The sequence below is a fragment of the Chinchilla lanigera genome, unplaced genomic scaffold (assembly GCF_000276665.1).
Source record: "Chinchilla lanigera isolate Chin_1 unplaced genomic scaffold, ChiLan1.0 scaffold00005, whole genome shotgun sequence".
Lineage (NCBI taxonomy): Eukaryota > Metazoa > Chordata > Mammalia > Rodentia > Chinchillidae > Chinchilla > Chinchilla lanigera.
The window spans coordinates 42,410,638-42,424,387 of NW_004955406.1; positions in this window are offsets into that span (position 1 = coordinate 42,410,638).

Genomic DNA, 13,750 nt, shown 5'->3' on the forward strand with positions numbered 1-13,750 from the left:
CTTGAGAGGTTGACTAATTTCACCCTCTCTGCCCAGCAATCAGTTAACAAGCTCAATGGCTTGTTTACATGCTTTGAGGAGCTCCCTTGTTCTCGGGCTGGCTTTGTCCAGCACGTGTAATTACTGTCCAGCTTTAGCTGTGCCCAGCATATCTCTCTTCTCTGTTTTGCCAGTGATGAGTGTTTAGCTGAAGCTAGAAAAGCTGTTCTTGGAGAATACAGTCCAAATATCCATAAGAGTGGTCAGTTACCAGTCTAGCTGGCAAATGTTTGTAGTTGTTGGTATTTGAACCCTTTATAGCTAACATTTTACTATGACAGTGCTTATGTATACATCTTGTGGTTATGCATTTCTGCTGGATGTTTAAAACCAAGTTAAGGTAAGGCCCATATTAATCCTTTTTCCTATCCATCAAGGTCAGTTAAGTCTCCTCAGGGTTACTTTGGAACCATGAACAGCATCTCTTGATCCACTGTCAGTGTCAACTGTCTGAGTGAGTCACAGCCATTGCTTGACCAAGTTGCTTTCTGTGAAAGCTTGAGAGACCTTGTCTCTCCAAGTGACTCTCCTTAGGCACACTCTACATCATCAAATCACTTTCCTCCTCTGTAGTCCCATAATCTTCTTGATCAGAAAATCAGGGACTCAACTGAGTTATAGGATGCCACAACAGAGGTTCTTTCCTGTCCTGGGTTTTCACTGAACTCAGAAGGCTAGGACTAAAATATTGGCTATCCTCTTAGCCCATTTATCTACTTCTTTAGTTTCCAAATCTCAGTTGTTAAACATCCAGAAAAAAAGCTTAATGATATTACACTGCACTAGAAGCAGCAGCTCTAACATTACTGTTTATCTGAAATAATAGAGGCAATAAGCTTAATATTACTATCTATCTCAATATTGAACACTTTAGAACATAAAATGGAACTGTTATTTTCTTAACACCCATGGGTAGCCTAATATTTAAATCCCTATAGAATGTTGACAGATCAGTCACATAGATTTACATTGAAATTAGAAATAAAAACCATACATAACACTGCCACATGACAATCAAAATGACATTTTGTAACATACTTAAGTCTTCATTTTGAAATAATGTAACCATTTTAACCAGTCATCTCTATCTAATACGTGACAAGCTTTTATCTAACTTGTTATCCTTTAATGGGATATACATAAATTTTTAAAGGCAAAGGTCTAAATCTGAATGAAAACTCTCATCATAAGCAATCCTTGCTTTACATTTGGAAGACCTGTACATCTGGCATCATGAATACATTTAATACCCCATGAGATTAACAATAATAAATTACCATACACATGTGAAAAACTTTGTTTCTTAATTTAGTTTCATACTAAGAGCATCTTTCATGAGAACACTTTATTTTTTATTTTTTCTGGAACACTTTTAACCATGACTAAATTACTGGGTGTGTCTACCAAGAGACTCCAGAGATCATTGGGTGCTCCTTACTAATGAACAAAGGTTAGCCACTCTGCTATTCAACAATTGGAGTCCTGCCCAATAATTTCTCCTCACCTTAAAGAACTGTGGTTAAATACCTTAATTTTGATGAGCTGTGAGAAAGCCAGTTTTGATATTATATATAAACTAGCTGGTAACTCAGGAGAAAGCATGCTTTTAAGTTTATAACCCAAATTGTATTATAGACAAGTGATAAAAGGAAAAGGGTTGAGCTCAGAATAAAGGAGAATAGCTCTGTGCAGAAAGACAAACATGTAACAAGTACACAGAACACACAAAAATCTTACAAAATCACAGTGCACTCAAATATATTCTAGACCAAATTGAATTGTAGTAACTATTAAATTTTTTTTTAATTTATAATTGTAGGTAGACTAGGCAGATTTTGTTGTTCATTAATTAGCAGAGATCTCTCATTAGAAAAATTTAAAAGGAATATAATCCTTAGTCTATAATGATATATTTATCTATCTATCTATCTATCTATATATATATATTCTTTGTATTTTATTTTGTCTTAAGAATACTGGTAATTTTCAGCTCAATTTTCTCTATATACTCTATCACTTATTCAAATCTTTAATTCCCATCTTGATTACTATTTTCTGGGCCTTCTGGATCAATTTCTTTGGTTGGCCCCAGGTTGGGTTTAGCCTCATCCTTGTCTATCACCTGTAGAGCAGTCTCTGAGGCATCACTGTCACAGGACAGTACAGTAGCTTCCTGAAAGGTAGAATCAGCTTCTTCTCCAGATCTGAGTTCATGATACAGCCTAATAGCATGCTCTGTGACCCACATAGGTCACTCAGAACAGTTTGGGATAATTGCCACTTCTGTCCAAAAGCATCTGCAAGTTCTATGTTGGTAATTTTTCAGAATATTGAAATTTCAAGAAACCATTCTCATCATGACCTGTCCTATAAGGACAGTGCTTCCATCATCAGAAAGAAGATGTGTTTGGTCTAACAGTACTAGGTAGGATCCTCCTAGTAAATTCCCACAAAAATTTTTTCATGGTCACCTCATAGCTTCTATAATCCACTTTTTTTTTTCTTTTTGAGACAGGGTCTTGATAGTCAGTTCAGGCCGACTTTGAGCTCACTTTGTAGCCCAGGCTGGTTTTGAACTTGCAATGGTCTTCCTGCTTCAGCCTCCTGAGTTCTGAAATTACAGGTGTGTGCCACCACGCCCAGCTTATAATCCACTTCTATGACATCTCCATATGCATTTAGTTCCATATACTTGTGACTAAACGTGGTAGCTGGTTTGCAATTTCTAGGATTGCAGCCCATATCATCTGCAAGCATCAGGATAATGTGGCTGCTTTCTGTGATTTCTATATCCTCTCTCAAACTAATAATCTCTGTCATAATTGTTACTTTTCATACACTCCCTAAGAAATCAATTATCAGGACAGTTTTAGGATCCTCTTAAAAGGATCAGTGTGATGTTAAGGAACAGACATACAGAGACTCTTGGGACATACTTAAAGGTCATTCATGTTAGTTTGGCTAGCTGGGATAATTACCTCTAAAAACTCTAATACATACAATGTGTATCTAGCCATAAGATGGACTCTAATTGCAGGATCAGGTTGATGTGAAAGGGAATCTTCTCCCACTGAGCTACTGGCTAGAGCCATTATGTTAGAATAAAACCAGTCATACATGGACAGTCCTTGCCAAGTGTCAATACTAAGCTCATTGCTTTATTGTCTGGTGTAACACCTGGGGCATGAAGTCCTGCAGGAAGTGATCAGGTCAGGGAACAGGCCCTGCATGTCCCTCACTGGGGTGACCATGAGGATCCCCTCTGCCTCAGACATGCTTGCTAGAAAGGTCATGAAGAACTCAGCCCTCGATCCCTGTTCCCCACCACTGTGGCCAGGTCCTACCAGTTTCTGGGTCACCTGGGCCTCAGTCACCAACCACTCAACCCCTGTGTCACCCTCTTGGCTCTGCCACTGCCACATGCAGTGCCATACAGTGAAGCACTAGCTAACATGACCCTGGCATGGCTGGGCTGCTGTTGGGTGGCCCTGTACTTCCTTTCTGGGGTCTGGGCATTAGCTAGTCACCACTGGCAGGTCTCCTGGCTGCCTGGAGCTCCTCATATCCCTGTCCTGTGCCACCTTGCCAGCCCCCACAACTGTCTCCTCCTTTGCTTCTTGACCGAGGTTCCCTGCATGTCCCTACAGCTCCTCATCCTTGTCCTTGCCATCCTTTCTGTTCCCATCTAGCTTTAGCCTTTTACCAGCTACTCCCTGGGTGGCCTCCTCCATCCCTGTTCTGGGCCTTGGCCTCTTTGTCCACTATTCTATCTGGCACCCTAATGCATCCTGGAGCACCTGGACCAGAGTGGCCACAAGCTGGGGGAAGGGCTCTGTGGGCAGGGGAATGGGAGTGGCCATGAGCAGCATGGGGAAACATGGCTGCAGAAGCAGCAGCAGCCCCCAGTCATGGCCTCAGGTGGAGTGGTGCTGATACTGCAGGTTCCTGCAATAACTGGCTGGAGCTTTCATTTTATTGTCTCAGGAATGGGCTGGCTTGCCATTTCTTCCACTCTGGCCACTGGATATTTTGTTCCTGCTCAGATCCCAGATCCCAAGTACTGGCACTGTCACAGGACAGGTGCCTGCCCCTGCATCTCTCACACAGGTCTTGATGATGGGGGGACCTGGGGCCCACATGGTGAAGTACCACTGGGCAAGAACATCTAGCTCTCCTACAACTTGGACAGGTGATATCTTTCATTCAGTAAGGGTTGTAAGATTTCTGACATTCTGCAAAACTGTTTGAAGTAAACCTTGTTTGTGCCCTGAACATACCACACATATGCACAGTGCCAGTGGATGTTGCAGTCCTTGCAGTGATAATAGCCATATTTTTGTTGGAAGTGCAGGCACTCCTTGCTTGGCTCAGCACCTGGCAACAACCACCTCCACCCTACTGCCTTCCCCAGCCCTCCCTGCCACTATGGGTCACTCTGGCCTTTGCAGCGCTGGATGTGGGACTGCCTCACTAGGTTTGAGGTTCCTGTTGCTCCTGCCTGGCCCTTGGTGGTGGGGACACATTCCTCACTGCTCCCTCATTGTTGTGGTTTGGGGCTTATTGCAAGGAGAAACAATATATAAGACACATGTTTTGTAAGATTATTTATAATAGTCACCCGAAGAATCATATACAAGAGAGTGTAGGAAATCTGTCCACACACTAAAGACCAAAGAATCCAGCTGAGGGCCGAGATCCCACCGAAATGTCCTGCATGAGTCCAGCTGAAGACCTAGAGCTCATAACAACGCCTCCCACAAGTCCAACTGGAGGCCTAGAGCCCATAACAATATCTCATGTAGGCCTGTTTCACAGATCTACGCTGGGAAGGCCCAAAGGTCAGTAGTACAAGCTAGAAAGTCTATGCCAGCAGGATAAAGGATCTGTACCAGCAGGCTGAGGGATCTGTACTGGAGCCAGGAATCAATGCGCAAAGTAAGAACCAGAGCTCCCTGCAAAAGTATCACAGCTGTCCTTAGCAACAGTGAGGTCCTGAGCTCCTCCAATGATGAAGGCAGCCAAGTTCTCATCAGGAAAGCCAACATGACAAGCTTCTCCAGAAGACTGAGCAATGCACTATCTTCCCCTCTGGACCCAGGAAGTGATACTCAAAATGAGGACCTGAGCTCCTCCCTGAAAAGTACCACAGCCATCCTCAGCAACAGTGAGTACCCGAGCTCCTCTGATGATCAAGAAAGCTGAGTTACCATTAGGAAAGTCAATGAGACAAGCTTCTCCAGGAGACCCATAGTGCACCATCTTCCTCTCCCAAACCAGGAAGTGATGCTCAAAGTGAGGACCAGAGCTCCCCCAAAGTGAACCAAAGCCATTCGCAGTGCCAACAATGTCCCAAGCTCCTCGCAGGATGAAAACAGCCGAGTTCATCAGGAAAGCCAGCATGATGAGCTCCTCCAACAGAACCAACAGCTCCTTACAGCTTCTACCAGCTCTCAATAGCCTTCTCTTGGTTCCCAACAGCCTTCCTCAGTTCCTAACAGCTTTACTTCTTCTCCTCCTCCAGTTTTGCCTCTTATGCTGTTGGCAACAATCCACAGGTGGGCCTCCCACACCCAGCACCATGTTTACTCAGTTCAGCTGGGGGTTATAAATTGACAATCAGTTGTCAATCCACTACACTCACCCTCATCCAGCACCTCAGGACCCTGCATGCTTGCCAGGGCATCCTGCAGGCATCTGGTGATGCAGTGGGAGCACACGGGCAAGCACACGGTGAGGTAGAGTGGAAAGCCTGCAGGGCTGGCCAGGGTTCCTGGGTTCCAGGCCCTGCATGGCAGTGTCCACCGCCCGAGCATGCACTGCACCAAGGCATCACACTGTGGTTTCACCTGCACCCCCACACTGTGGCAGCTGGGCCTGCAGGGGCACAGCCTGAAGCCTAGGCTCATGTGCAACAGGAGCATGGTGGAGGAGAATGAGGCAGGAGGATATCTCCCACCATGGAGCCACCAGCCATTGGTGCCCTTGGCGTCCAGTGGGTAGGGGAAGAGATAGGAGTAGGAGGCACATACAAGGTACCTGAATGTACCCAGCACCTCATCCCCCACTGCAGCGATCCAGGCAGCCTGCATTATTTGATGGGGCTGAGGCAAGCTCTAATGGGAGTTTCCCAGGAAGGGCTGATCTTTCCCAACAGTTCTAAACCTACACTCATTATTCCATGATACCCTTGTTGACACTTAGCACAAGGACTGCCAGGTTTAGCTGAAGAGACTGAGAATGGTTGAGCTGCCTTTATTGGTGCAGCAGAGCAGTTCTGGACAAAATGCCCCTTGTCTCCACAATGAAAACAAAAAGCCTTGTTTTTTCCCATTCCTCCAGATGAATAATTTGAGTAAAAGCTGCCGCCAAGGCAGCCCCTGCACAAATGAGGGACTAATATCTGCACAGATCCAAATCATCTCTGGCAACATAGCCCATTTTCTGTGAGCTCTTAAAGCCTCTTTACACCATTTATTTGCATTTTCAAAGGCAAGCTATTGAACTATTAGTTTGCTAGCTTCTGTGTTACTTGTGATCATCTCACTAGCTTGCAATAAGCATAAGGCAAAATCTTGAACAGGCTCATTGGAGCCCTGATAAGTGGAAACCAAATTAAGGGATACCTCACCCTTGGAAGGAAGTTCCTTCCAAACCCTCATGGCAGCCATCTTAGTTTGCTCATATGCTGGCAGCTCAAAGGTCAATTGATTGTTTGTGATAGCAAAGGCACTTTCTCCAATTAGTATATTCTTTGTAATAGGTATGTTGTAAACAGCATTATGAATTGCCTGGTCTGTGCAATATTCAAAAAAATTTCCTTTCCACAGCAAGTAATCATCTGAACTTAAACATGTGTTAGCTGTTGCTTTCCAATCATTTGGGGCCATAATCTGTTGCCCTAGAATTTCTACTAAACTCAAAGTAAAGGGAGCAGTAGGGCCATAAGTAGCAACAGCTTGCTTTAACTCTTAGTCTTAAAAGGTATAACTTCATAATGACTTATAACTTGTCCTGGATTTTCCGGGACTTGCCTCCAAACCAACATCCAGAAAATTAAATACAGGAGTCAAACATACAACAAACACTTCTGCAGACACACACCCCTGGGAGTTTTGAGACTCTCTGCACTCACCATCCCTTTCTCTTTTGGCTTCCTTGAAGCCTGTATATTTTCTGGCCCTAGAGAACACATATCCCTGTGCTTTATACCTGACATGCCAGTACCATGCACTCCAGTGCTGAATACTAGTGCTCACAAATGCACTTCCCCTCTACTGTTGCACGCTCTTGGGAAACATCCTCACTGCCCACTTATTTCTACCAGGGGTCCCATCTGTGTCACCAGTTGTAAGGATTCATTGGGTTCTTGCTGTACCCCAGGAAGGAGTGGCAGCAAGAATGAGGAAAAAATAGACAAGAGACAAAAAGCTGGGGTCAGGTGGAGGTCCTCTCTCTCCTGAGTGGAGAAAGGGAACTGTCCAAGAACAGCAGAGTGTTTATTTTATACCCTGGAGAGGTGGGTTAATTTCAGCCTCACTGCCCAGCAATCAGTTAACAAGCTACAAAGGCTTGTTTATGTGTTTAAAGGAGCTCCCGTGTTCTTGGGCTGGCTTCGTCCTGCATGTGTAATTACTTTCTAGCTTCAGCTGCTCCCAACAGTTTTGTTAGCGAAAGACATTGCATATGAAATGGTAATGTATGAAACAGCATTAGTCATATTTTAATTACAGGGATCCCTTTCTGTTACTAATAGGTCAGAGACTCTTTGATGTGCTTAAATGGGTATTTTCCTATTAGTCCTCACAAGTGCTTGGGAGGCAGGTAGTACTGTTATTTTCACTTTGCAGATGAGGGGACTGGAGTGTAGAGGAGTGAATTGACTAACTGACGGCCGCAAAACTGGCAACCCAACAAAGAGGATGCGTCCATGGTCTGCATATTATTGGTCCAAAGAATTGCCTCCCATGTGACTAGACTTGGAGTTGGAGACCTGGGGTCCATTCCAGACAGTTTGTTTTTCTATCTCTGTGGGTTTAGGCAAGCCACTAAATTTTGCTTTGAATTTTTAACCCATAGAAAAGGATAATGGTATCTGTCCTATTTATCTCATAGGGTTTTTGTGAATATCAAATTGTAGACATACTTTGTAAAGCATTGCACAATTGGTTGGCTTATTGAACTACAAATGATTCCACTTCCAAACCCACAACACAAAGATACAGCCAGCAGGGTTAGGCAACACTGGTCCCTGCAAATGTCCATTTGCTTCCATTTAATTGCAGTGGAGAAATACCTTGAACTTTGGTCACACCTGGGGTTCAGACATTCACAAACACGGTGGACAGACATGACATATGGAACCAGTTTGCAAGGGGGTTACTGGCAGCCTCCACCCTTCAGAGATGATTCACCTTGAAAAAGAAAGAAATTGGGCATGGTGAGCTGGGCTCAGCAATAGGAACCAGTGTCTCTGGTACTGCTGACGTCCACTCCCATTCTACCAGGAACTCCCCTGAGCCACCACTCTGGAGGGCTGTGGGCATCGCGAGAAGGGCTCTAAGTGTAAATGAAGAAAGCTGCCTCACTGACCTCTGTAACACTCTGGTCCCAAACACCCTATTAGGAGTGAATGTAATCTTAAGCATTCTTGGCAGGAGCAGGTGGCGCTGAGAAGCTGGTATGTGGGTTCCCAGCTTTTCCACCACTGGGCGGCAGATGGAGCTGGCGCTAGTTCACTCCACCAGCCCTGATGACACACCTGGTTTGTGGACTTAGGAGAAACGTCCCTTTGGGTATTCTCAGAACACTCCAAGGAAAGAGAATGCAAGAGCCGGTTCTGCTTACATGAGAAGATGAAACCACAGAGATGGAGCTGGAGAAATTTTCATTTGTATGTTTTAATCACTGGCTATGGAAAGGTGGGCATTCAAGTTATGCTATTCCAAATAGTTATTTATTATTGTGGCAAAACAGAATTCACTCAACCTGGATTAAGTAACTAAATCCACTGTCTTGTGGTTTATCTACAGGCCTGGAAAGAGGGGTGTTGACTTTTTAAGGCAGGAAACACTGTGGTAAGAGTCAGGGGTGGGGGTAGAGGGAGTAGAGGTGGTGCCCTCGCTTCATTTTCATGAGTAATTCTTTCTCCAGGAGAATATTTTTTGGAAGTTTAATACAGAAATCCCCACCCATGGTTGCTGGAAGCAGCTTTTGTTCATTGTTCCTTTGGCTTTCAATGGTCCTTGTGTCTTATTGTGTAGCTATGGGCAGAGGCTGGAGACACAGGGTCAAAAATGAAAAAGGAGAGGTGTTGGTTTAAGAACCTAAGACATCCTGCATTTCAGGAATCATATGTAAGCCTTTCTGGGGACATGATTTTTGTTTCTCTTATTCTGGGGCAAGCTTAGACCTGCCAGGCCTTACCTTGCCTTCCTTTACTTTAAGGTCTGTGTGGTAAGTACTGTGGTGTGTATGTGTGTGTGCATCTGTGTGTCTGACATGTAACTTTTGACTTCTCTTAAACTTTTTACTGGCAGTTCAGCTTCTGCAAGTAGAAGGTCTCCCACATCACTCTCACCATGAGCAGAGGGCTCTCTTCTGCAGATAAATGCTCAGTGTTCCCACCACTATCCACGCTGGAGCTCTTGATCCCTTTGAGTGGCCCCAAGTGAACTGCACAGCCCACTCAAAATATCAACAGCATATCTCACAGAACTGGGTAATACAATCCTAAAACTTATATGGAACCACAAGAGACCTACAATAGCAAAAGCAATTCTGGGCAACAAGGACAAGATAAGAGACATAACAATCCCAGATTTGAAGTTATACTACAAAGCTATGGTGGCAACAAAAACAGCATAGTACTGTCAACAAAACAAAACAAAGCAAAATAAACAAGCAAAACAAAACAAAACAAAACAGATTTGAGGATCAGTAGAACAGAATAGAAGATACAGAAATAATTCCAGGCACATTCAGCTACCTTATCTTTGACAAATCACCTTTGCTGGAGGAAAGATAGTCTCTTTAACAAATGGTGCTGGGGAAGCTGGCTTTCCATATCCTGAAAATTCAACCTAGACCCTTGTCTCTCACCATGCACTAAAAACTAACACTGAAATAGACTAAAGATCTAAATATTAAAATAAAGACAATCTGTTGGAAGGTAGAATAGGTAAAACTTTTGAAGTCCAAGGTATAGGCAAAGACTTTATGAACAAAACCCTTGTTGTACAGGAAATATTACAAATGGGATCACATCAAATTAAAAAGCTTCTGTACGGCAAAGGAAACCAACGGAATGAAGAGGCAACATACAGATGGGAAAACATTTTTGCCAGTTATTCCTCAAGGCTAATACCCAAGAAATATAGAAGGCAAAAAATTACATTCCCCAAATTTAAAGACCTAATCTAAAAATGGGCATCTGAAATGAATAGACAGTTCTCAGATGAAGTATAAATGCAAATAAATACATGGAAAAAATGCTCAGCATCACTTGCCATTTGAGAAACGCAAATTAAAACAACACTGAGATTCCTTCTCATTCCAGAAAGAATGGTCATCATGAAAGAGTCAACCAAATGATAGTGAGGCTACAGAAAAAAGGGAAACCTTCTCCATTGTTGGTGGAGTGTAAATTGGTACAACCACTGTGGAAAGCAGTACAGAGATTCCTCAAAAAACTAAAACTAGAGGTTCCCCTTCCAGGTATCTTCCTGAAAGAGTTAAAGTCATCACACCACAGTGATGACTGTTTATAGCAGCATAATTTATAATAGCTAAGTCTTGGTAACAACCCAAATGCCCATCAACAGATAACTGTATAAAGAAAATGTGGTATTTATATACAATGGAGTACTACTCTGCCATAAAGATAAAATTAAAATTTCAGGTAAATGAATGCATTGTGAGACCATAATATTAAGTGAAATAAATCAGACATAAAGTTTAAACGTCACATTGTTTAACTATCATATCATTTCCCAAAGAATAAATAAGGAGCAAAATGGAGGATAGATAAGAGGGAGTGGGAAGGGTTTACTCAAATTGGAAGGGGAACAAGAGATAGGGGGAAGGGGAGGAAGGAAGGGAAAAGGGATTTAAAGAAAAAAGAATTGAAGGACAAAATGAAAATAGAGCTTTGAAAATGGGCATTAAACCATATTAAGTGGGGATTTGGTAGGGAGAAGGCTCTGTGCTGGGGTCTGCATGGGAGATTTATAAAAACAGAAAAGGGAACAATGGGTTGGAGGGAGGACCTTTCCTTACCATCACCAAAGGTGATTTAAGGGCTGAAGAATAATGTGATAAGAGCTGAGAATTTAGAAGACTTTCCTTAATGATGGAGAGAGATTTTAAAGTGGGATTAGACTGGAGAACTGTCGATCCATGCAAGGAATGTGGGGAAGGGCACTGTGGGGTTATGTGGGGTTAAGCTTAATCGTGTCAACTTGATTGATGTGAGAGCATCAATCAAAGGGGATTGCTAAAGCACACTTTTGGGTATGTCTGGGTGGGACATGAAGGCATAACCTTGGGTACTATATCTGGTTCCTCGTCCCTTCTTTTCTATCACTGTTTCTCTGCTCTGCTTCCTGGCCATATGAACTAAGTATCTTTGCTCCAGCATACCCTTCCATCATGCTGTTTCTGCCCTCTGAAACCATGAGCCAAATTAAACCTCTCCTACTTTAGATTATGGGTGTCAGGTATTGTGTCTTAGTGATGAGAAAGTTGACTAATAGAGAAAATTGGTACTAGAGAAGTGGGGTTGTTGCCTATCTGACCATGCTGTTCAAAAGATTTTGGAATCAGTTTGTGGAAGGACTTTGGAAAGGTTTGGAGCTATGAACAAGAAAAGTCCTAGAATGTTGTAAAAAGACAAGAATTCTGGTAGAGTGTAGTTGAAAAGGTCAGGCTCCAGAGGTTTCAGATAAGAATGAGGGCTTTGTTGAAAATTGGACTTCAGGATATATGTGTTAACTCTGGCAAAAATTTGTCTTAATTATGCCTTTGTCTTGAGGCTTTTCATGGGAATCAGCTTAAGGATGTGAACTAATTAATTTAGTGGGGGAAATTTCAAGACAGCCTAATATTCAGCCTGTGGCATGGGTATTGCTGGCCACTTTTAGGCAGATTTATAGTGAAAATAAGAAGCAAAAAGCAGAGTAGAAAAATTTAAAAACTTAAATTGTAGCCCAAAGGGAACCACATGTTAAACTGGGACCAAAATAGGTGTGGTTACTGAAGAGATTGGTGTTATTAAAAAGAAACCAATTTGTACAGGGACAAGCAGAAAGATGCATTCCTCGGTTTATGGGCATTTAGGTTGTTTCCAAGATCTAGCTATTATAAATTGTGCTGCTATGTTTATAGGTGCACGCATATCACTGTGATATGATGCTTCTAATTTTTCTGGGAAGATACCCAGAAAAGGAATAGCTGGGTGGACTGGGACGTCTAATCCTAGCTTTTTGAGGAATCTCCATGCAGATTTCCACAGTGGTTGTAGCAGTCCACACTCCATAAAATAAAATAAAATAAAATATGCCTTGAGGATATCTCAGAAATCAGTAACATATCACCCATAACAAACTCAAAGATACAAAAGAATAAAACTTTCACTTGTATAGAAAGTCCCTTGGACTTCTGCTCAAAAAGTACCTCGTGGAGAATTAGTTCTTCAGGGTTCATTTCACTGTGTGCAGCCATACAGGTACTCCAAGGCTGCTATAACTATAGTCCCAGAGGGCCCAGGCACTGTTTCAGTTTACAGCAGTCTTTGGGCTTGTTCATATGATGCACTAGCACACAGAATGCATGAGTTGTAAGGTTAGAAAGGCTTAAACCCAGATTTAAAAAGAAAGTCAGGCAATATGTCCCTGAGAGGGTAATGCACAAAATTATTGGAATGATGTCAAAGTTGCAGTGGAGACTCCAGGAAGTCAAGGATGCCAGGGATGTGGAACATCTGCTTCAGGAAAGCTGCAGCCTGAGAGTGAAGTTAGCTCAAAAGAGAGGCTATGTAAGCTACAACCAGCAAGGCCACAGTGGTGGGATTGTCCAAGCTCCCTGGAACTCATATCTCACTATTTTGTGCTCCAGATGCCATATACGGAGCTACAGGACTTAATGTTTCTTTTGCTGGGTTTCAGTCTTGCTTTAGTCCAATTCTTTTCTATCCCTCATTCCTCCTTTTTGGAATGGGGATGTTTATCCTGTGCCATTTTACCTGAGATTATGTAACTTGTTTTTTGATTTTTAATTTCACAGCTAAGAATTTGCCTTGAATCTCAGAAGAGATTTTACTTGGAGTTTTTGAAAAATATTGGATTTGTCTCTAGTCATACTACCCTGAATGTGACCAATCTCATCTGCAAAATGCTGGGACTGGAGAAGAGATGATTGTAGTCTCAGGTGTACAAAGGATAGTTGTAACATGTTAGGTGGAATTCTTAATTAGGCATTGTGTTTAGCTGGAGAGTAACTGTAGATTAAGGAGATGTGTTTGGGTGTCAAGTTGACAAGGGGTGGAATGTGGGGGTTAGAGTTAATTGCATCAACCTGATTAATTTGGGAGCTGCTATGGGGATTAGCAAGGCACACTTGTGGGTGTGTCTCAATGGGTCATGAAGAAGTGACTTTGGGGGGCCTCCAGTGCACGGGGAGCCACGGGTGGGGAGTGCCTGTCTTCTGGCTGGCTCAC